Raw genomic sequence first — 24,416 nt, 5'->3', positions numbered from 1 at the left:
ATACATACATACATACATACATACATACATACATACATACATACATACATACATACATAAATAAATCCAGGCCTTTAGAATAATTGGGAGACAAATATAAGAACATATTGGTTGTTTGTGAGTTCAAGGCCAGTCTAATCTACAAAACAAATCCACATCTGCCCAGGCTACACATAAAGACTCCGTCTCAATAAATAATAATAATGATGATAATAATAACAATAGTAAAAATAATAGTCTTAAATTGCTTCAAATAATTTTAAGTTTTTTAAATTTTTTTAAAACTACATAAATGAAGTTGGCTATAAGTTCAATGGTTTTAATGGTACAGTATACCCTCTTTGAGAGAGATCAAAATAGAACAAACATATATAGAAAAGGGGCCTGCTAAATTGAATCAGTCTATACTTTTAATGACTTCAGACTCCTCAACAAAGGATATGCTATGTTAGGAGAGAGGCTCTAGTTTTGTCTTAACAGGAAAGAAGAAAAGGCTTTGGACTTCTTTCAAAGTACTAAGGATTAGATTTGATAGAGAGAGAACCCTTGAAGATCTCAGCAGCAGACAGCAAAATAAGAAAAGGACCAAACAGAACAAATAACATGATTTGCTGATCCCTCTACATGGGAACAGTTCTGAGACTGGTTGAGAAATAAAACTGTTTCTAGAACTTCACCTATACATAGCCAGTGGATCTTGATAGCTGCAGAATCTTCATATCCATCGTGTCATCTTTTCCTATGGCATGAACGGGGGTTTATATTGCAATTTGATTATATGATCTAACTAACTTTTAAAGAAAGACAATCGTCTTTCACCTGTACAAACAAAGAGCAGGTTAGTATCCTTAATTGATCTGTGTATCCTGCACATCCCATATAAATTTTTTTTATAGAACTACATATTGCTTGTAAGGATTGTATATTGCAAAATGGAAACCACCCTAGCAACATCTAGCCAGAAAGATGCTGGGCTGCATAGCCTAACCTCAGACTGTTGCTGTTTCCTCAGGGCACTTGCTTCAAGAATGGCTTCAGGAATGGCTACTGATGCCAGATGAACTTGGTTCATCTAGCCTTTCAGAATGTTCTATCCAGGACTTCATTTAAGCCTGCACTTTCTCAACATGCTAAGATTGGTCAACAAGTGCTACAGCTAGTTTTCTTAAGACTAACCATCTTTCAAATTTTCTTGGAACATGCCCCCCCCCCCCCAAAAAAAAACCCTCTTCATCCCAGCTCAGCAGGAGACAACAATAAGAAAACTGTTATATCACACTTTTAAGTTGGGGTGGATGCTTTTGGTCATTTTATGAGTTACAGATATGTGGTATTTTAGGAAATGATTGCAAATAATTATGGACATGGACAGAGAAGAAACAAAATAGGGAGATTATACTCAGGAATTTCTATCTTTCCTTTCCTCCTTTATATTCTTCTTTCTTACATAAAAAAGGAATATAGACATGTTATAAAAATATTAGACGAATAGGGTGGATCGCTGAATCTACTCTTAAATCAAAAAGTATTTTACAGCTATAATCTTACATTGGTAAAACCTTTCTATGTTGATTAAAATTTGAGGATATATTTTGTTACATTGGTACAGAATGTTGTATATTGATACTAAAATAAGGTTATTTTGATGCGTTGTTATGGTTATTATATATTGTTAGAAATTTAAGCTTGTTGTTAACATACAGGTTGTATATGCTTTTAAAGTTTATCTGAGCCATTACACATATATTTGTTATATATATATATATATATAATTAATATAATTACAATATAAAATTTCAGTTCTTTTGAAAGCTGTTTTTACAAACTGTTAGGGATAATAAAAATACAAGATACAAACTATTAGGGATGATTAATAAATACAAACCAATAATCAGTCAAGTTCATAATCATATTGATACTAGTCTAGTTAATTACAATAGATACTTTCAAGGTTATTCAGATAAAAAACAGCTAAAAGTAAACATCTTTTGACAATTCAGATATATTATTGATTGGTATTTGCTCTTCACAACCTCAGAGATCTACAGAAAATGGTTTTAAAATCATTTCATAATTAAAAGATCTTTTGACTATGAGACAGATCTGCTCCTGACACTAACCTCATTCCATTTTAAAGAAGTTGATGAACATCAATAACCTCCATCTGGATTTGAGTCAATTGTCACAAGCTAGCTACTGGCCAAAGAAAATTCCCATGCTTCAGCTACAGACAAATCTTTTCAGAAAGACAAATGGATGCAGGAAAGTCAATAGTCAAGCTCTGCCAAAAGAGAGTAAGCAAGTCCTTTATAATTCCTGCTTCATTAAAATTCTGTCAGACATACTGGGCCAGAAGGCTGAAGCTGGGTACTCTAATGTTATAGAGACAATATTAGGGAATGCCCAGACTGTAAGATGTCTATCGTTTCTATAATTTTTGGAAGATGTATCCCTTTACTTCCTGCATAACTAGGTAATATTTATTCCTTCTCAGGTATCTGATGGTATTGAAGACTAGATAGTTATTGTCTCACAATTAAACTTAAACTATTTAGCATCCAAGAAGGTGTGCTAAGTCTACAAAGATGATTTTGGGATCGTATACACATTAGAATAGAAATTGAGTTAAGTACAAAACTTTAAATATACCAAGATCAATATAGATAATAGAATATTTTCTAAAGTTGCCAAATAATATGGACTTGACATTGTAAATGTATTATCATACTTTATGGTTTTCTTAATTGTTTCATAATTGTTATTATTGTATTCAATTTATATTTGAAAGAAAAAGAGCTGTGTATTGGACTAAAATGGGGAAATGTAGAGAGACTACCTTGTGTATTACATGGATGCATCACCTGTCAAATTAAACATCTATGGCCTATGGCTTAGGTATAAAATAGGGATAGGACATTTGGAAGAAATAAAGGGCTCTGGGAGAGATACAGGTACAAAAATGTCTGCCCTGGAAAATGTGAGGAGACAGATACATGGTACCTAAGCACAGATAACCAGCCACATGGCAGAATGTAAATTAAAACAAATGGGATATTTTAAGTTGGGATATAGTCAAAGAAATGCCTAGCTGTATGGCCAAGGTATCTATAAACATATTTAGAATCTGAATCTTATTCTTGAGAACATGTGAATTGGAGGAAAACCAAGACTAACTTATTCACTTTTTTTTATTGCAATTGATGATAACTGATTTTAAAAAGATGTCTGGTGCTGGACACCGAACCAATTCCTCTCTGCTAATGGAGCCATATTTATTGGAGGAGAACCTTCAAGCACTAATTTATGAAACCAGCAGCAAAATCCCTTAAAAATGTCTACAAACAATTGTTTGTATACCAACAGATCAGCGTAGTCTTCACCCCTCATTAAACAATTGTTCTTTAAAACAGACACCAGTACATAAAAAACACAACCAATCATAGTCAGAGTTGTAGAAAACACTATCAATGAACACATCTACAAAACACTTTCAAAATTAAAGGTCAGGGAATATTGTTAAAATTGGAAGTGGAAAGATTATAGGAGAAGGAGTGTCAGGGAGTTTGCTGTGTGAGTGGGTCTCCTATCAATGTCAGAAGCTACACACACTATCTCTTTGATACTGTGCAGAATACCTTCCAAAACCAACGTACAGAGATCTACAACAAGACAATATGCCGAAAGCAAGAGACTTCAAATCACTCATGTCTAAATTGGATACCTCCATCAAATCTCTCCACTCAGGGCTCTGGAACATGAGAGAGAAAAGAAAGGACCAGAAAGGATAGAGCTTTATAAGAAAACAAAGATCCCTAAATCAACATGATTATAGCCCTTATGAACTCACAAAGACTGAGGCAGCTTGTATAGGTCAAGCACAGGTGTGCATCAGGTCTATTATTATACCTTAGAAGCCTGTTTGTTTTCCAGAGACAGAAAAAGATCTGGATAGGAGGAGAGGTAGAGAAAACTGTATGAGTATATGGAGGGATAATCATAATCACAATATTTTATGTGACAAAAAATATTTTCAATAAAAGGAAAAAATATGGGATAAAAACATGAGTTTGAAGGAAGGATGGGAAGGGTATATGAGAGGGTTTGGATGGGGAAAGTAATAAAGACATGCTGTAATTAAATTGTAATCTCCAAATTATATGCCATCTATGGCTTATATCACACAAATAATATTAGTATCAAAGAGTGTATGAATAATGACCACACTCTCCAACCTGCCAATAATGATATCTTTAGTATTTATATTAATATGGTATTAAATACACCCTATTTAATGCTGTTCTACAGTTCATAAACAAATAACTAGAATGCAAATTAAAAGACACCATAATTTAATATAATATGAAAATTACTAATTTAAAGTAGTAGTTTAAAATATTTAATGAACTAATTACAAACCCAGTTCATTAAATGTAGAAAAAACAAAAATAATGAAAAGAAAATATATTAAACTGTAGAAGATATGTTGACTATAAACTTTATATCAGTTTGAACTGATTTATTTTATATATAAAAGTCTTATAGTAAGACTTGTTAGATGTTTGCATGAGTATATGTGTGCATTTACTATGCACACAGATATACCTTTTGTCAGCCTTTGGCGTCTGTATACTATTTATTTACTTGTAAATTGTGCTCATTTAAGCATAATTATGGTCACTATATTTATGGTCTTATATTTAATATTTTATAATTTCTGGGGTTAATGTTATTACCTTGATTTTTATCAGTTACTGATTCTTCTAGTGGAATAAGAAACCTCTCAAATGATCCTTGCCTCAACCTGTTTCATTTCAAATACTCAGCACGCTTTCTCAGTCACCCCATCATCAAGAAGATTCTGTGCCAGCCTTTGCTTTTTTTCTTACTGTGTAACTCCCTGAACAGGTCAGACACACAGTTTTCTCTCTCACAGTCCTATATTGTTGAACAGTTTGACAACTAGAGTGTTAATTCTTTCTCTGATTGATTCTCTAGAATCAATAGGCTATCAAAATTAAATGAATAAACAAATAAGCAAATGAATTTTCAGTGTCAATTATGAGGCACCTACCTTCAAATTCTTCTTCAGCGTGTATTTCAGAGGTCCATTAAAATAATACAGGGGTTTTGCCATTGCTTCTGGTCACCCACCAGGACTACATGCTGATCCCATGTTTACCATATATTTTGGTCAGAAAACATAGAGAATTCATGCTGGTATTGACCTAGAAGCTGCCTTTCTGATGGCTAACTGTTATAATGCTAAAAAAACATGATGCAGCCTGCTGCTCAAGAATAATTTTCAATACTTTTATCCAGCTGTAAACCCAGACAGCTACAATAATAACTGGATAGCCCAAACTCACCCAATGGTGTAATAATGATATGAATGTTGTAGGTAGATCATACCAATTTCTTACTAGACTTAAGGCCCACAGCATAGAAGAAACACCTGCTTGCTACTGCAAACCTGGCTAAGAACCAATGGCTGGAAAGGCACAGACCCTAGTGGACCATGTACTACTATTTAGCCAGATGAACATGGTATCGAGTTGCTTTTTATATAGTTGCCCTTATACCCATAGATAGTGAATCTGTCTTCTCACATGAGAGAAGATTCTTTTAGCACTGGGCAGGGGAAATACAGATATTTTAACCTGGTCAAAGAACAGAGTGCTTGTCACTAATTGGGGCATCAACCCTAAGGCTCAGAAAACTTTGAAGAAGAAACAAAAAGAATATAAAATCTGGAGAACAGAGATCACCATAAAATAAGGACCATTGTGCTCTTGAGCTCTTAACAGCTTTGGTTGCTGCATAAAATGAGAATAATATGATCAAGTCAGTCAGCAGTCCACTATGGAGGCTGGAGGGGCTCCTGAGACCCTATCTTTATCTGATTAAAAGTGGTAGTTGATGCTTAACTTGATAGGGAGAAGTCAGTTTTCCTCTGTTCTGAGGACCCTAGTAAGTGTCTTAGGCTCCAGCAGATCACTGACTTATACTCACATGCATAGGGGCAACATCTATGGATCAATAGAAAATCAGTAAACAATGCCAAGAACGTATGATAAGGGAAGCTATCAAGAAAGCTTAGAAGGAAATAAAATAGACTGGTGATATACAGTCTCCCTGGAAGTCATAGGACAGTGACCTAACTACTTCTGTTAGTCCCAACTCTTTAAGGATTCACTGGAGATAAAATCCTCTACCTTGGCATGTAGAGAAACAAACATCTTGCAGTGTATTGCAGCTAGGATATTTGAAATAAATTATTTTGCCTGAGAATAATGTAAATACTATTTTGTGTTTGATTGTATATTTGGTTTTGTTTGTTTCCTTTTCTTGAGATCAGTAACAGAGCAGACTTACTAATCTCATGTCATTTTAGAGTCAATTAAAGGTTACAGGATGATTAAGGTAATTTACTTTAAAAATAAAGTGAATGTTGTTCTTCTAATTGGCTTCATATTCACATATGAGGAAAAACAATATGTTACTTTTCTAAACTCCACATGAATTTGTATGAGAAAAGGCATTCTCTAGAGAAGGAGGCAGGAATCAGTCACAGTACAGTAATCTTAAACTGAAGCAAAACTGAATGGTTTGTGCTCAGCCAATTCAATACTTAGATGTTTCACCCAATTATTTTTGAAATTTTAATTTTTCATGAAAAAAACTAAAATGAAAGTGTATAGCTCTCCTTTTTAAAACCACACTTTGTTTTTAATGAAATGAATAATGATACATGTTTAAATTAAACTGTATACTTTTCTTGTTGTAAGTATTAGATACATTTAGATAAGTCTAATATGTATATATATGTAAGTGAGAATAATTATATATATATATGACTAAAATGTATGTAAAATTTTTCAAAGAATATGTCAAATTAAGTAAATATTTATAATTTGATGAGATGACCTTTTTAAGAAATGTTTTGTGGGTGAATTGAAATTATTACCAGTTTATTTTGATTTGGCATGGAACAAAGTTTCATGGTCAAAGGTATTATTAAGAAAGCAGAAGTTTTTAGGTATGCTTGTCTTTGAAACTGTACTTCTTAATTAATAATTTATTGACAAAAATGTGTTATATAGGAACAGAGTTTGCAAATCAAGATTGCACATTATATTTTTTAAAGATTTATTTATTCACATATTTATGTGAATACTCTGTCTTCGTGTATACCAGGAGAGTGCATAAGATTACAGATGGTTGTGAGCCCTGTGGTTGCTGGGAATTGAACTTAAGACCTCTGGAAGGGCCGTCAGTGCTCTTAACTACTGAGTCATGTCTCCAATTCCAAACATTACATTGTTATAATTTTTTTTTCCTTTCAGGACTACCTCAAATAACAGTTATTCTCAGTAAAACTATCTGAAAGAATTGCATTAAGTGAGCATCTTGAAACATTCATAGGGAGAAATTTAAACACATATTAGTACATATAAGTATCTATAATGAGGACTATTTCTCACTTAGCCTCAAGACAATGTTTATTAAAAACATTCTTCAGATGCTTCTAAAGAGTAACATAAGTATATTTGTATGTTTATGTAGAACAATTTGTAACCATTTATAACAGATGCTGAGTGTAACCATGAAAATCTGCCCAGTCTTTGGATACAGATGTTAGTGATGTGTTTTAATTTTGTATTAGAAGTCCTTAACAAGAGTTCTTGGTTGCTGGCTTTAACGTTTTGTATTTCTCTATGTGCTTTTGTAGAATATATTTTATGGTTTTGTGTTCCATGTTTAGCCTTTATAGTAAAGACAGTGAGGTTTATATCTGCTCCCAGTTCCATTGTAGACCCAATATTCCCAATATTCTATATACCAATGGATTGGACTTTCCAGGTCATCCCAGTCCATTCATGTAGCAATGGAGCTAGTAACACCTCTAACTAGTAGCATCCACCAGGTCACCCCAAATCATACTACTAAAGTGAAAGACACACAATCCAGTGCAGAAATCAATTTAAATTTATGTGCTTTGCATTTGTCATTTTTTCAGTTCTGCCCACCATTTTTTTGTTCTTCTTGTCCTGTGATTTTGTTGTGAGTTCTTAATTCACAGTGTTCCACTGTATGCACCTTTCCTTAGAAAGAAGTGCAAATTGGAAAGATAAGATGAGTATAAGCCAACCCTGTCCATAAGCTATTAACTACAGTATCTGAGTCTTCTGAATTCACTTAGGGCAATCCTGATTAATATCCTGATGGGGTCACTCACATCCTGGCTCTTCTATGTAAACTTCATTATTTCTGTTCTTACAAGAAAAGCAGAAGAGATTGTTTCTACATCATGGTGTTTCTTTGGGTTGATGAAAGACAGTTGTTACTCTCATTAGTTCCCTGTATTTATCTAAATATAAATATCTAATATTTATCTAAATATAAATATGAACATAAACATAATATAACATACATATAAATATATATTATATAACAATATATAATATAAATATAAGCAGTATTAAGTGAGTCATTAATCAGTATAAAAATAAATGAAAATGACAACAGAGACAGTTTTAGGCACAAGCATATGAAAGTTGGAAGGGGATATGATTGGTACCAACAGGAATCCCACATTTCTAGAAATGAAGAAGTACAAGGAATAAGTGGAATATATACCTTTTGTTTCCTTTTCCCTTCTACATCTTTAATGAAGAAAACAATACCACTTGAGTCATTTATTGAGAGGGAATTGAAACAAAAGCTTCCATTTTACTGAGGCATAAGCATGACAGGCAACATGAAATAAATATGATTCTTAAATTTTAATAATTTAACCCAGCAAGGACTTGGAATGTCAGTGTTGGTGTGAATGGAAGCTCAATAGAGCATTGGAAGGTTGTAAATTCTTCAGTCCTCCGCATAGACAGGAAATACAAAGACATCCTCGCTCGCATCTGGCTTCTAAGTGAATGGCTTTAATATACACAAAGAAAAATGTCCAAGTTTGTCTGAACTACTGATTATTCCACGACAATACAAACACTGACAGATACTGAAAATGAGATCAGCTGTCTCTTTGGTTTTCTGATGACACATGAAATACATACTTATGTTTCTGGAATTGTTATTATCAAATCATTCACTTTATTTACTCAAAAGGTATCTATTTGTATAAAATTGTCATGTTCTAAAAATAATCGGAAACAAAAATCTACAGATATGATAAAATAGTAGCCACAGAAGAATGGGAAGTTACAGTCAACACAGGGTGTAGGGAATGGACTTGGGCACGCTATTCTAGCTAATACACTGAAAAACCCATATTTTTCACATGAAAAATATTTTAAGTTAAGCACAATGATTACCATAGCTCTTTTCCTTTGAAAGGAAAATCCCAACTAGCATTGTGTTGAAAGTGTTTGAAATATCTTCTCCTTGGATTCACTCAAATAATACCACATCTGTGCATTTCCTAAATTTGGACTGGCTACTTTCCCATCAAATAATTATGGTCAATGTGATATAATACACAGGATCAGTTTCAATTTACGTTTTTGTAACTTTGTTTGCATGACCCTTGGTAGATAGTTTAGCTACTTTGTTGTTGGATTCAAACTGAATCTATTTATCAATTACTGTATCCATGCGTGTGTCAACAGACTGCTGAAGACATTGTGTTCTTGAGACATGGAAAATGGAGAAATAAACCTGGTGCCTATTGAGAAGAATCACCAATACTGGATAGCTTTTATGATATATGCTATATGAGAAAGAAAGCAATTATCAACCTTAAAAGTTGTTAACCTGGAACTATAATAATACCTAGCTTGGTATGACATGACTGCTGGTTCAGTGTCAGATGGAGTGTGAACTACTTTCTGATTGGCTACAAAGGCAGCTGTAAACTTGACTTTGGCACCAATATCAGAGTCAAGAAGCTGGGACTAGACAGGCCATATATTCCCTTGGAAAAACATATTACTATTATTCTGTTAAATGAGCATAGTGTTAAAGCTGATTCTCTATAGCTTATCTCTTTACCCATGGGTTCATTCACCTTTCCACCCTCACCACAAAACGTTCTTACTTCACTGAATGGCATCTGTCACAGTGAACCACAAGTGAACAACTTGCAGAGAATGTAAATCTAAGGAAATGATCAGCCCTGATGTGACATCTAGATTTCATCCTCTATTCTCGGCGCTAAGCGATCACTGAGGAAGACAGGGAAAACAAATTTAAATAACCTGAGACAGGGGTTTTATATGGTGGAGCAGTATTTTACAAGTATGGCAGAGCAGGTGCACTTACAGGGTCACATCAGTTGTGAATACGTTCACGAGAATTATGCAAGGATACACCAGACAGAACCCTAACATGAAGGGAGGGGATATGAAGTCCCGTCTCAGGTTGAGAATCTCTTGTCAACTTGTGGGGCTGTAGCTCTCGTGTGGGCTTGGGTCCTGTTGGACTGTGCTGTGGTTCCCGCAGGTCTGCTGCCCCACGCATCTGGAACCGTGGCTCAGGGGAGCAGAAGTGAGTGGATTTGACTGAGTCTACTCCATCCAGTGCTGGGCAGATGCTGAGCTGTGAGAAGCCACCGAGCTCTGCCCAAGCATGGAGAAGTCTCAGCTGGAAATCCCATGGGGGCAGAACTCCTGAGTTGGAGGTCTCTCGGACACAGTGGCTAGATGGAGACCAGCTGATCTCAGCCCTTGAGCTCCCAGATGCTGCTGGGAGTCACAGAAGAAATGAGATGTGGGGACATAAGGGCTAGATGGCCAGCAGCAGAGAGGGGCGAGAGGGAGAAGCTCCAGCAGTGTCCCAAAGGGTGGAGACTCTTGGTTACAGCAACTTGCTGGGCTGAGTCATCACTGGCTCGGCTATCTTGCTCGAGTTGACAGGCCTCCATGGCGGGAATGTAGAGAAGTCCACCAGGTGGGAGATTAGGCCGCAGTGGCTCACTAGTTGAAGGCCCCCTCTACAGTTCTCCACAGTGGACCCCAATGACATGAAGAAATCCATGATTTTAAAAGAGATATCGTCTTGGTAGAAAGTGGATGAAGCTGTACCTTGTGTCCTCAGGGCAGACTCGAGGTTAAATACCGTTTGTTAGGAGGAGGGTTTAGGAAGGAATGCTTAATTGGCTACACCCTCTGGCCTTTAGATATCTCATTAATATGGAGATCCCTTGAGGCTTTTCAGCCTGTAGTCACACCCTCTACCTGCACTACCTGTGCTACGTGACCTAAGGCCTCAAACCTTTCTTTGGGAAGGGTTGTGGATAAATGAAAGGAACCAGGACCCAAGAGAAAGGCCAAAAATCTACTGTCCCATTAGGTTATTATCTGGGGTTTGAGCCTTGTGCTCGACCAGGTACCAAGCTGCCTCTCACAGCCCACCACCCCACATCAACTGTCTACAGTTTGAGAGGGAAGGTCAGTCTTCTTTAAGGGTTGTCTCTGATAGTTCCATGATGCTTCAGTTGAAGGACAGTCATCCCAGTGTTGATGAATAACACAGATTAGATTTTTATATCTTTTGTTTTGTTTCATTTTGTTTGGTGTCATTTTTAAATGAAAACACAAATTTTAGTAGATAGAAAAGGGTCTGGTCCTGGGAAGATTTGACAGATTTGAATACGATCCTTTATACATTCCATAAAATTCACAATGAACTATTTTTTAAAAGAAAACATTTTATATAAACAAACAAAAATATTAAAAATAATAACATAGAAATTCAAATGTATATATAAGAATAATAGTCCAGAGGGAATTTGTTTCCATTTAAAAACATATTGCCTACAGTAAAATAAAATTTTATCCCTATAAATTTGTGCTTAAATATTCTTGGCATAAAAAAAAAATACAGCCATACTTATACTGTATGCAGCCATATTTTTAAGACTAACAGGAATACTTCAGAAGTATGAATTTACTGTACCTTGAGTATTTCCTTTGTAGAACTTTAACATATTTTTGCATGACATTGAGGATGTATATATAATAAATATAATATAATTAATATAATATAATAATATAATATGTCATAGTCTACATAACTGTTTTAGGTTAGTTTTGGCTTTTAATTGTATATACACATTGTCACACGTCTAAGGACATTTATATGATATACTCAAAATTATTGGTGCTCATATTATCCTATTAATGTCAATAGACCTTGTCGTCATATTATTTTTCTGTAGAAAACTATAATTATAACAACCAGTGTAGATTTCAGATTCTCCAAACATGTCCTGAAAAGTTCCTCATATTTTCCCTGCTATCAATCCTATTTCTTCTCATATACAGAGATTTTCAGATTTCAAACTGTCCCACCCATAAGAGACAATGATAGTCTCCTTCTTGATAGAAAAATAAAAAATAAAAAAGAACTGCTGTGAAAGAGCACAGAATAAATCATTTTAAAAGAACTGCTTCTGTGCAGACTGCTTCCTCCAGAGACACATTGTAGCTATGGTTATGTTGAAAAGAGGGCATTAATTAAAACTCACTTTCAACACTGAAACAATACAAAGAAAATAAGCATGCAGAAGTCATATGTTTATTCATGTTGAAAAGATCTCAAATTTGTGTTTCTTTGTTGGAAGCTCCCAAAGCTCATTAGTGTGGAGGCCACTTGAATTGTACGAACTTCAGGATTTGGAACTTTCACACTTTCAATAGAATGTATTCTGCAATTTCTGACTGAACCTTAGGTTTTCTGCTGCAATCTTCTCTCCAATTACTCGGATCTACGACATCAGAAAGCAGAGTGTTACAGTTTCACATGCTTAAGTCAAACTTTATAAATTTCAAATACTACTTAAAAGTGAGACTAGGAGATTGGATTTTTATGAATTCTGTTTATGCATAGAGACAACCCCTCATACTGAACTAGGTCCCGTCAAAATCCAGGATAGAATAAGTTTGCAGCCATCTTTATAAATTAACTGGGAGTCATTAGCAACTGGGTTGAGAGCCTCAATATATTTTTAAGCAACACAATTATTCTCATAGTAACGGATGTACTGTATCTTCCTGATGCCTGGTTCAAATAATACAGATTTCAGATCAGGTGATAAAAGGCAGAAAATAAGAGAGAAAGACAAACATCTCTGGTGGGATTCTAGAATATTTTTCTTCAAAGGTATTTTGTTTCCTGTAGCTGTGATCAAATCTGACAGCGGTAACATCAGGGATGGGGAGTTTGAGGAGAAACAATGTCTCCTGGTGAGAGTGGGATGGCAGAATAGTAGAAACAGCTGGTCATATTGCATTTGTAATCAGAGACAAGAGAAATAAATGCAGAAGGTCAGTGGACTTTTGCTTTTATTTAGATAAGGGCTCATGGTATGAGTCTGCCTGTGTTTGTGTGAACCTATGCACATCTGTGAACTCAATTTAGATAACCCCTCAACATGGCCAGAGAGGTTTGTTTTCTCCATAATATTACATCCTGTCTAACTGACGGTTATAAAGTCCCTTCTGCTTTGAAACCAAAGGTATAAATCATGCACGTTTTAGTAATCTATAGAAAATTTTATCTTTAAGATTTAGTAGGTCAAAAGAGCATCTATTTATAGTCACATTTATGATTCAGCAGCTGGGTCAGTCATTCTTATTTCAGTCAGACGGGGCTGTGGCTAACTAGAGGTTTGCAGTGTGACTGCCTGACACATGTATGTAGGAGGGAGGATTTAGTTGCTTCCTGGTGAATCAGTTGAAGTTTAGACCAAAATCTACCTTGTCCATGGTGTTTATCCTTTTCTGTGTGTCTTATATGGTTTGTGACAAACCGCAACAGCAAAATAGCTCCTGAGTCAAAGTGATTTGTAAAAGGACAAGCATGTCCCACTATTCTGGAGGATGAGAAAGTTCAAGTTGTTTTCAGGACGTGTTGTGTGGTAAAGGCTGCTGACTCTGCATAAGGGAGGCATTCACCTTCAACTTTACCTCCTATACTATAATATTACTAATTTGGTTTTAACTTATTGATTGTAAATAGAACGTGTGTGTGTGTGTGTGTGTGTACTATTTACTATGTATCATGTTTATTTATATTATATTTTATTTACATTATATTATACTAATAATATGATTATCAATTATGCCTTCAATGTATTGAACTGCTGAATTCATAATCATAAGTATGCAAGCGTACAGGGAGGTAAAAAAAACCTCCTTCATTTAAAGGGTTAATGAATCTTTAAATACAGAAATTGGAATGGCAAATATTGTGACCACACAGTGGGTAGACCATTGTGTATCAGTGTGATAATGGAAAACAACACCTGGCTGTCTATCTAAGAGATGCAACAGCTCACACATCACATGACACCCTGCACTGTAATTACTATCTTACAGCCTCTCTAAAATCTAGTTATCAAGTATTTGGGAGTAGCTTGTTTAATTTACTACAATAAGTGTATATAGTTAGTGTTTTGCTTTTGGTGATGTATATTCCAGAGCTGAAAATCAAACAAACAAACAAACAAAAAACGTAATTCTGTCAACTGTGTATGATCTATCTGCTCTGTTTCTTTCCAGATACAATGCTTCTTTGCTTTTAATGTCAGACAGACTCTTAACATCTGAAAGTTACATTACAGGTATGAAAAATAGAGATAATTTTTAACTCTCAACTTCCTTTTTTTTCTTAGAGGCAACACACAGCCTTAGAGACCTGTGACACAGAAAATTTACCTTTGCAAAGAGAGCCGATGATGAGTCAGATCAATGCTTAAAGTTCCCTAAATTAAAAGAAAAATTACTACCCTGAAGGTTCATAATAGTTGATTAAATTATTTAATATTTTAATACTACCTATCACCAATGGTCATATTAAGCCCTCAATAAATATATTATTATAAGTTATTTCACGTTCCTCCAGGACATTCTAGGAAATAAGAAATCTATAATAAAATCTTCATAATGAAAATTCAAAGTGAAGTGTCAAAGTTGACATGAATGTAATTTGAGGCTTTATTATCTAGAAATTCGAGGCAAAAAGTCAATGTATTAACCTCTTGTTTTACGTAGTTTCTTTTCTGTATTTATTCCTATACCCACTCCAATTGAACCTTTATGTTTTTATTTTATTATTAGGCTAATTATTAATATATATATAATGAGTTACCTCAATCACTCCTCTAGTATTCAATAGTTTTGTTAGAGTTTTCTGACTGACATATGCATTAGCCACTGACAAATCAGGCCGTTTTATTCTATAAGCTCTGCACAAAGACTTGGCAGTACTTACAAATACAGTGCTGAAGAACTGAGAAATTATATGGCAAGCCAACTAAAGATGTGTCAAATTTGAAAGAACATGTACAATTTTACTCTATAGTTCCCATACCTGTTAAATGATGTGTCTTATGAGAACACCATTTCCAAGCATCTGTGCTATGAGTACATGCTCTCAGGCATCTGCAGTGCTATATTGTACTTTGTTGTAATTTCTGACAGTGCTGGTACATGAGTTAAAGACTATGGACCTAGTTAAGAAGATACTTTTAAATTGAAATAACCATTTTTCTAAATTATGAGCTTTTGTTAAAAGAAATAAGCAGACCTACAACTACAGAATAAATTGAAAATTTTTATTTTCACTATAATGTAGATATTTTTGCCATGATTGCCAGTATTGTGTAGAACAATTGTTCTGAACCTGTGTGTGTGTGTGTGTGTGTGTGCTCGCATGTGTATGCGTGTGTGCGTGTGTGTGTATGTGTGTGTGTGTGTGTGATGTGTGTATGCACTCTAAGCAGAGTAACCAAGTCTCTGAGCAAGGGAGGCAATTAGTCTACTATTAAGCTCTATCCTATCCCAAATATAGCCTCCTTTATTGCTCTACTGAATTCTCTGTGTGCTTGCTTTATTTCTCTTCTCTACTGCTGTATTTTTCTCCTCCACCCGTGCATCCTCGCATTCTCTGGTTTCAGCTTATCTTTCTTATGCTTGATCTATCCTATGAGAGAATCTGTTCTGCTTTGTGAAGCTTTCACCAGAAGGAATTCTGTTCGATTTTATTTTAATTACTTCAATCTCTTCTAACTTTTCTGTGATAGACTATTGAATTGATTTTTAATGCTGATTGTTTTTAAACCTCTGATTGTTTTCTGTTGAGTTCAATTGACCTTCCTTAAAACAGATCTTGTGACTTATTTGTCTCAGTTTTTAATGTATCTATTACTTTATTTGGGGTTTTGAATAATTTATTTTGTTCATTATGTAGGGACAGCGTTTCTGGAAAGAGGTTGTGAAATTGGGCTTCCCAGGCTTATCATCTTGGTTTGCTCATACCTGTGCAGAAGTTATAATTATCTCGGCTTGCAGCTGATGAGGAAATAAGAAAATTAACATCAAATAGTATCCTCAATTAGAGTTTGCCCTAAATTCATGTTTGTCATTATAATAATACTAGAAGTTAACCTATATGTAATCCTCTTATCCACCTATTGCTTGTATACTTTCCAGTACAGATTTGGGGTGTCTAAAATGGTACAGTTGTTCTATAAGATTTTAGCAGCTCCAGACACTTCAGATACAGTTATTGCCCTGTGGTCAGACATCAGTCGATTCAAGTCAGTACTCGGCCCTATCATGAAGGGTTGACCCTAGTCTTTTAGGGGTGTGTATAGAAAACATGACGAGAATTTATTTTTAACCAAAACCATTTTTCAAACCAATTAATTTCTGAACAATGCATATTAAAATAACTTTAAATAATTCATGTATTTATTTAGTGTGTGTGTGTGTGTGTGTGTGTGTGTGTAGTGTGTACTTGATTATATGTGCTGTGCATATATGTGTGCAGGTATGTGTTCATGTCTGTGTATATGACTTTGGAGGCTTGGGATTGATTTTGTGCCTTCCTTTATTGCCCTACATGATGTCTTTAATGAGAAGGGTCTACCCCTGACATAGAGCTGCTACAGGAGGTCCATAAGTCACTAGACACATTCAACTAGCACACCAATCTCAATATACCTAATATTCAAACTCTTGGATATTAAGGAGCTGATACTCCTGAAAATAATATGAGCAAATAACACAAAATTCCCTAGAAGGAAAAGAGGTAGAATGGAACACTTGGAGTGCTGATTTACAAAAGATAAATCACACAGAACCAAGAATACTTGTGATGGTCAGCTTTTCGGGTGTCAGCTTTTGTCTTAAGACAATACATTTATAAAGAGTAAGACCAATTATGGTTCACAATTTTAGATACGTCAATTTCTTTTTCCAGTAAAGCTTAATGCTTTACATGTTAACCACCTCCCTATACCCAATACAACAATGTTGGAAATCAATTCTTTACACAGAGATCTTGTGAAAATCCAGTTAAGACTGGACTATCTTACCCTACAGTGATTCATCTATCTCTTAAAATGCAAATGCACTTAGTCTACGAGGTTCCCTAAAGTCTTAACTCCTCTAGCATAACTCCAAAGTTCAATGCAAAATATCCAGAGACTCAAATCATATAAGCCTGCTAGATTCTAAAGACAAGAATATAATGCTACATACTTTCAAGGAATAATGATTGAACGGGCACTAAGTAAGCATGGTTCTTTCAAAAGGAGCAGATAGAAAGTAGCCTTGGGAGGTTAGAACAAAAGAAGGAAAGTCAAGAGACATAAGAATTCATTCCTAACACTTCATGTCTGGCTTTGGGTTGTATTGTAATGTAGGCTACTGTCTATAAAAAGATTAGGATTTTCCATCCTTAGAGCTTACTCTTGTGGGCTCATGTTGCTACCCTGAAGTTATGTTGCATGCTGCCTTCACCCTCCCATGGATGTATCCTACACTGCATTATCTCTGTCATTTTGGGGTCTCTATTGAGATTTGAAGCCACTCTGGCTTCTCCCCACATTGCCTAGTTTGTTGCTGTATGGAGGATTCAGATGCTGCCAAACACCACCTGGTTTAACAAGTTTTCTATAGAAATCACAGTGGAAGCCCCTGTGATCCTTAAATTCTTGCCTTCTACTTTTCACCTAAAGCTGTCTTGCTTTGGAATTGAGTGAGAGATCATCCGCTGATGGTAGCATCACCCATACTCCCACTTGATTCCAGTTAAGACTTATGAAGTAAACATGTTACGGATTTTTATATGTAAATCGTTTCCCATGAGCTCGTGTGTTTGAACACTGAAGCTCCAGCTGGTAGTGTGCTGCTGTGTAAGGTTGTTTTGAGATGGTTAGTGGAAGCTATTTCTGGTGCTGGGCTTTTGAATGTTATATTTGCTTAAGACTCTTGCCTTTGAAAATGCCTGTTCTACATGCTATCATGAGAACAAGCCACTGCTGCACATTCTGACTGCCTTGAGTCTCCGTTCCATGTATTTATCACAATGATGGACTGATACTACTCACAAACCATGAGGCAAATTAAACCTTTCCTCCTTTCAGCTGGTTCTGTCAGGAACTTTGTCACAACAATGAGAATAGAAATACACAGGATGATGGAGGTTTCCATCAATATTTCATAGGAAGGATGGGGAAGGACGGCATTGAGTGGTGTGGTTGAGTTTCCTGAAAACATCCCTAGGCAGCATAATGGATTATGCTGTAGAGTGATGCCAAAATTGCAGTGGAAATTAGTGAAGCAAGCCACATGCAATGCAGGCTTAAGGAATCCCCAGGAAGCCTGGAAAGCTAGCTAGGAAGATAGTGTAACCAGATGTATCTACTTGGTATCCAGTGTATCCACATGGATAGTGTAACCAGACTATCTACTTGGTATCCTTCCCAAAACTTCTGAAAACTACACCACACCATTATTATGACATTGTGTACTCTGCATGTTAGGCACAGAGAGGTAATTTTTGTTCTCTGAGATTTCAGTATTGCTGTAGTACAATCTCCCTCCTCTCTGTCACTATCTCCCTCCCTCTCTTCCTCCTTCCCAGGCTCTCTCTCCCTCTTTTTCTGTCAATTCCTCTCTAAAATGTATCAGAGAATACTCTAGACCAACAGTTCTGAGCAAAGTTTAAGAAGTAGAGAAAATTAGGGGATGGGTTCAATTCTTTCTTTGTGCTGTGAGGCAGATGTAGCACTCTGGACCAAGCACAGGATACCATAGCTGAATCTGGAATGATCCCCATGTGTGACTGTCTTAGATGAATCTCAGAGCTTTTGGGAATTAGTAGAAACTTCAACGTGATGTCCAGGTGGGGCATCTCAAGTGCATTAGGGCATGCTCTATTGAACTTTTTTTCACATGTCTGTCTTCCCTTGTCTTAACCAGGTCATGAGACAAGCAAGAAATGTTCGACAAGCAAGAAATGTTCCTGCCATGGTATAGCACCACAAGTATAAACAAAGAATGACAGCCAATCATGAAATTCACATTCTTTGACTTGAGCTAAATTAAGATTTTCGACTTATTAAATTATCTTCAGTATTTTATTAAAACAAGAATCTAACACTTCAGTCTTTAAAATTCCTTGGTACCTCAACAGGATGAGATTTCAACTTGAGACAGAGCTTTATTTGCTCTCACAAGGACACAGAATCTCCCCCATTGAAGGTTTCATGGGCATGCAGAAATGAATTAATACCTTTGAGCTGCATTCTGATTCTAACTCCCAGCTCCTGTCTCTGCAAACGAACTTACTACTTCTATCTAAGTTTCTACTTGTCAAAGACAGACATAACCAAAGGCAACTAACATCTGTTTCTCCTGATGTTAAGTCTCATCCATGAACCATAAATATCCTCACAGCTGGATTGACGGTAGTTTCCCACCTTAGTTTTCTCTTACCATTAAAAGGAATATTATATATGCAAAAGATTCACTCACTTTCTCATCAAGGTGCATCAAGAGCTTTTGAATTAAAATGATCAGTTCGAGATGGCCCTTACATGTGAATATTTACTAGTCATTGTCCAGATATGAGGTGGCATAGTTTTAATAGCATTTTTATCTCAACAGCTAATGAAAACACAAAGGGAGGTGTTCACACATGGAAGAATACCAAGCCATTGGAGTAACTAGAACACATACATTGATGGAGGTTGTCATTTGGCTGGAGTGTGGGTAATGAGATCTCAAAATAACTGTAGACACAACAGAAACATTTGCTGCACAGAGTGACAATGATAAGTGATGTAGTAATAACCAAAAAGATGAAATAAATATGGCAAAGAGTAACAAAGATGGTGCACACAAGGAATGTAAATAGTTGATGTCCCTGAATGGTGATGGTATTGATTAACACAGGGTGCCACTATAGATTGATTTTCAAAAGATTGTTAAAACATAAAGAAATTAAAAGAGTGAAAGAAAACAAAACAGCACAGTATAATGAAACTTGAAATAAAATAATGTTTACTTTTATCTATCTAAAAATTTAGGTAAACAAATAAGACCTGAGTTGCTAGGCACTGGCTTTTAATATGTCAAGATTTAAGTTTCTATCCACAGACACTGAAATCCACTGGGTTTTACACAACAGACTACAAAGCAATTGTTCTTGAACATTATGATGAGAGAACTTTGTTTGGGAAGGGGAAAATCATATTCACAGTGGAAATGCTATTCTTGAAGCTATTGTTATTAAATTTTATTAATCAAATTTTGATGGTTATTTATGGATATGTTACAACAGAGATATTATTGGGAAGGCATACAACTATTAATTGTATGAAACTGTGTAATAAACTGAATTCTCCACAGTATCTGCAAGGTAGTAAGCACATGATTGGCTAGAAGCTCAACTCTCACTGAGTTAATGACTTTCTAGTTTTGAAGTTGAATAACTTTCATATTAAAAATAAAATTGCTGCACCATCTGTTATTCCAATACCTTCCAATGTTGTATCATTTAATTACAGATCTGTAAATAGAATCCTAATAGCTCTGTTTCTAATATTGCATAAAATAGTTAATAGAGTTAAATTTGGTTCATAGAATATTCAAAACAAACAAGTGAATTTTTAAAAATAAGAATTCAGTCTCTAAAATCTTAAATAGTCAATAAAAGCTCAGTATTTTAATAAACTTAAATTCAGTAACAAGTTAACAATTTAATACAGGCTTTATATTATCCACAGAAATAACATGAATCTTTGTCCTGTTGTTAAAGAAAAAATTAGGTTACTAACTAAATTAAAGAGGTAAATTATTAGACTTGTCTGCTGACCTCCTTGCATGTCAAGCGAGCACAGGCTAGGGTCATTTTGGAAGAGGAAAGCTCAATGAAGAAAATGTCCCTACCAGACTGGCCAATGTGCAAACTTTGGTCCAGTTCTTGATTGATGATTTATGGGAAAGAACCCAGGTCACTGTGGGTCATAGCTGGGGTTTTACTCTAGGGTGCCATGTTCCCATATTGATGGTGTTCCTGCCCTGATTTACCTTGGAGCTGGACTATTACTCAGTCAGAAGTGTAAATCTAAATGAAGCCCTTTTCTTCTACAATTTTCATTTGTCATAAATAATTTTATCAATATTTCTATACTACAAACTAAACAGAAGTTAATCACCACGTTGTTAAAATTCTAGTTATCCATTTACTAAATACACTGGCGCGTGTGAAATAAAATGGTTTTTAAATAACGTGTTTCAAATATTCTTCATGAGTGTTGTATCACTTAAAATTTTAGAATACATATGATATTCATCTTACATTTGTTTCTTATAGCTACTTTTGCATGTATTATGTTACAATATATTCTCTTGGTGGAAATATATTTAGAAAATCTAATGTCACCAAGAGAGTGTGTCAGAGACAGAGGAATATTTTAGATTGTTCTAAAGATTTTATTGGGTATCAACTGGGCAAACACAACTTATGCTGGCAGTGAAGATAGAGCTAGAGAGTACTATACCTTATCCAAGTTACACATCAAGAAACAGAGTCAGTGTGACACACTTGTGACCCTCTCCAAGGTCATGATTCTCACCACCATCAAATGTCAACTCTCACATCTCCCTCTGCTTTTCAACTGGTTTGAGGGTCTATTAATTGTCAGGATTTCTCAATTTTTTTTCAAGCCACAAGCTCATGAATTACATATTTAGAAAATAGTGGTTCAGTCCATTATATGGCTTGATCAAATGTTGACTGACTATACTAAACAATACAATTCATAGGATAGCATCATAATAACAATTAGTAGTAAGATATATCTGAAAAATTTCTTAAGTAAAAAGGTCAACTGTTTTCAACACAAAAGTTCGTGAAGGGATTAATTGATCAGCAAGCTTGGTTTGATCATTTTGAATATGTACATATATCAACACATCTGTTTGTACCCATAAATCTGTCCAATTATCATTAGTCAGTTACAGCTACAAAGACCACAAAAATCTGACATATATTGATATCAATCTCATGAAGAAGACTTTATATGCTTGGAAGCTATTGAAATTCTCTTGACAAGCACATTTTCTTCTGTTCATCGTCCTCTTGTGTAAATTGATTCTGTGGGTCACTATTCTGGCCGGATATGGCCAAAGTGTTACAGGTTTCAAAAGAGAAGCCCACACCAGGGTAGGAAGCCTTGTTCCCAAGTTTGCCTTCTACTGTGGCAGCGCCAGTGCCAGCAACAGGGGTGGTGGCAGCAGCAGGGGAGGCAGGGAAGTGAGCCCAGCCTGCCAGGCAAGTCTGAGATCCACTGATGAATGCTACAGGAGAGAAAATGCTTCCCAAAATGGTACAGCTCAGTAAAACAGCCACTAGCCGCTTTCTGATAATTCTTGGTGGAATGACTTGTGTAGTTTATTTCTTGAGAGTAGAGACTTTATAAACATTGAAGGATAGAGTGGGATCCATGGTTAGATTCTTCCCCTTGGCTCAGGTTGAGATGTTCGTGAATCTCTGTTTGCATGGGCAAGAACATCAGCTGTTGTCTATGCATGACTGATTGTCATGGTCCTCTCAGTGGGGTGTCATGGTTACTTGTTCCAGAGTAGGTAGAGTTAGGCAGGGAGTGGGCCTCACCACTACTGTTATCAATTCTGAGATTCACATGGTTTTGGTTTACTCTACATTAACAATCCTTCTGTCTAGTGGCACAGGCTGGTCGCCCCACATTATACAATTCCAGGTTTTGCAGAAAGCTTGAATTTAATTATTGGTGACAATCACTGTCTTTCCTTGTGTTTGGAGGCTTACATTTTTCCTTTTTAAATAGAATATAAAATATTAAATATTCATAATTTGCTACCAATGTTTAAAAATCATTGGTTTAATGATTTTTAAATTAAAATTGATCACTCTGAAGAACTAGCTATTTATATTTAAGGCTAGCAATATCTGGATACAACCATCTTTCCTGGGTACTGTGTGTACTCCATTTGCCAGTAGAGCATGAAAATGGCCATCCATGATGTGTTGTCTGTTTCTGTTTGTAGTTTTCAGTAAAGAATACAACTAGGACATTTGACACTATCTTTAAAATGTGGAATGTATGTGTGTGTGCGTGTGTGTATGTGTGTGTGTATAATTTATTCATAGCCTGTAGTAACTGCAGAAACTCAAACCTCATCAAAGACATAATAGTAAATGTGGCTTCAGAATATGCACCCATGAAACAACTCAGGACCTCTGGAACAAGGAGTGTGTGGAGCCACAGGAAGAAGCACAGTGTTGTAGAATACTGACTTGTGGCCATGATGTGCATGCTGCATTTCTGAACTTGCAACTGCTATCCATAGCAGAGATTTGCACAGAGATTACTATCCATCAACGTATTGTCATAAAGACAAAAGGAATCCATATGGCCCAACTGTTCCCTAGGGACTTTTATGGTTGCTAGAAAAGACAGATTTTCTTCAGAGGTGTTTACACCAGTGAGGTGCTTGTCTTCCTTTAAACAACCCAAACTCAGTGAGTCTTCAAAAGAAATGCATACAAGCAGAAGGGGGCCAAGTTGAGAATAGAACGGAAGTAATCAGGAGGAGGAAGCGACAAGAGAGGACAACAAAATGAATGTAAATAAAACACAATGTTTACATGTACAGAAATGACCCAAGATAGCCTATTATTTGTTATTCATACATACTAATAATAAACAACAGAAAAGAAAAAAAACAGTTTTATAATTTTCTAAATTAAAGAACAGTAAATATTTTATTGTAGAAAAATCTGTTTATGACTTATAGTGATTTGACTCAGAACTTTTCCCCTAGAAGTAGTCTATAGACTTATTCCTAGAAACTTTGTGTTATATCATGATGCTTAATTCACACACTTTTGAAATTTCAGTTACTGCATATGCGGTAAACTTATCTACTAAGCCTCATATGTGACTTATTGTTTTCTAAATTTTATTTGAATTGCTGTTTTTGTTTTCTAATGTCTGATTGATCTGTTTAAGTATTCTAGACTAAAACTGTATACACATATTAGTATCTGGATATTTTTGCTCTTGATTTCAAGAGAAACACATAACATATATATGTACTTACACATATATATGTGCATACATACAT

The sequence above is a fragment of the Grammomys surdaster genome, unplaced genomic scaffold (assembly GCF_004785775.1).
Source record: "Grammomys surdaster isolate TR1022 unplaced genomic scaffold, NIH_TR_1.0 125877, whole genome shotgun sequence".
In the NCBI taxonomy this organism is placed as follows: domain Eukaryota; kingdom Metazoa; phylum Chordata; class Mammalia; order Rodentia; family Muridae; genus Grammomys; species Grammomys surdaster.
The sequence above is the reverse complement of the archived record's forward strand: the minus strand, read 5'-3'. Positions refer to the sequence as shown.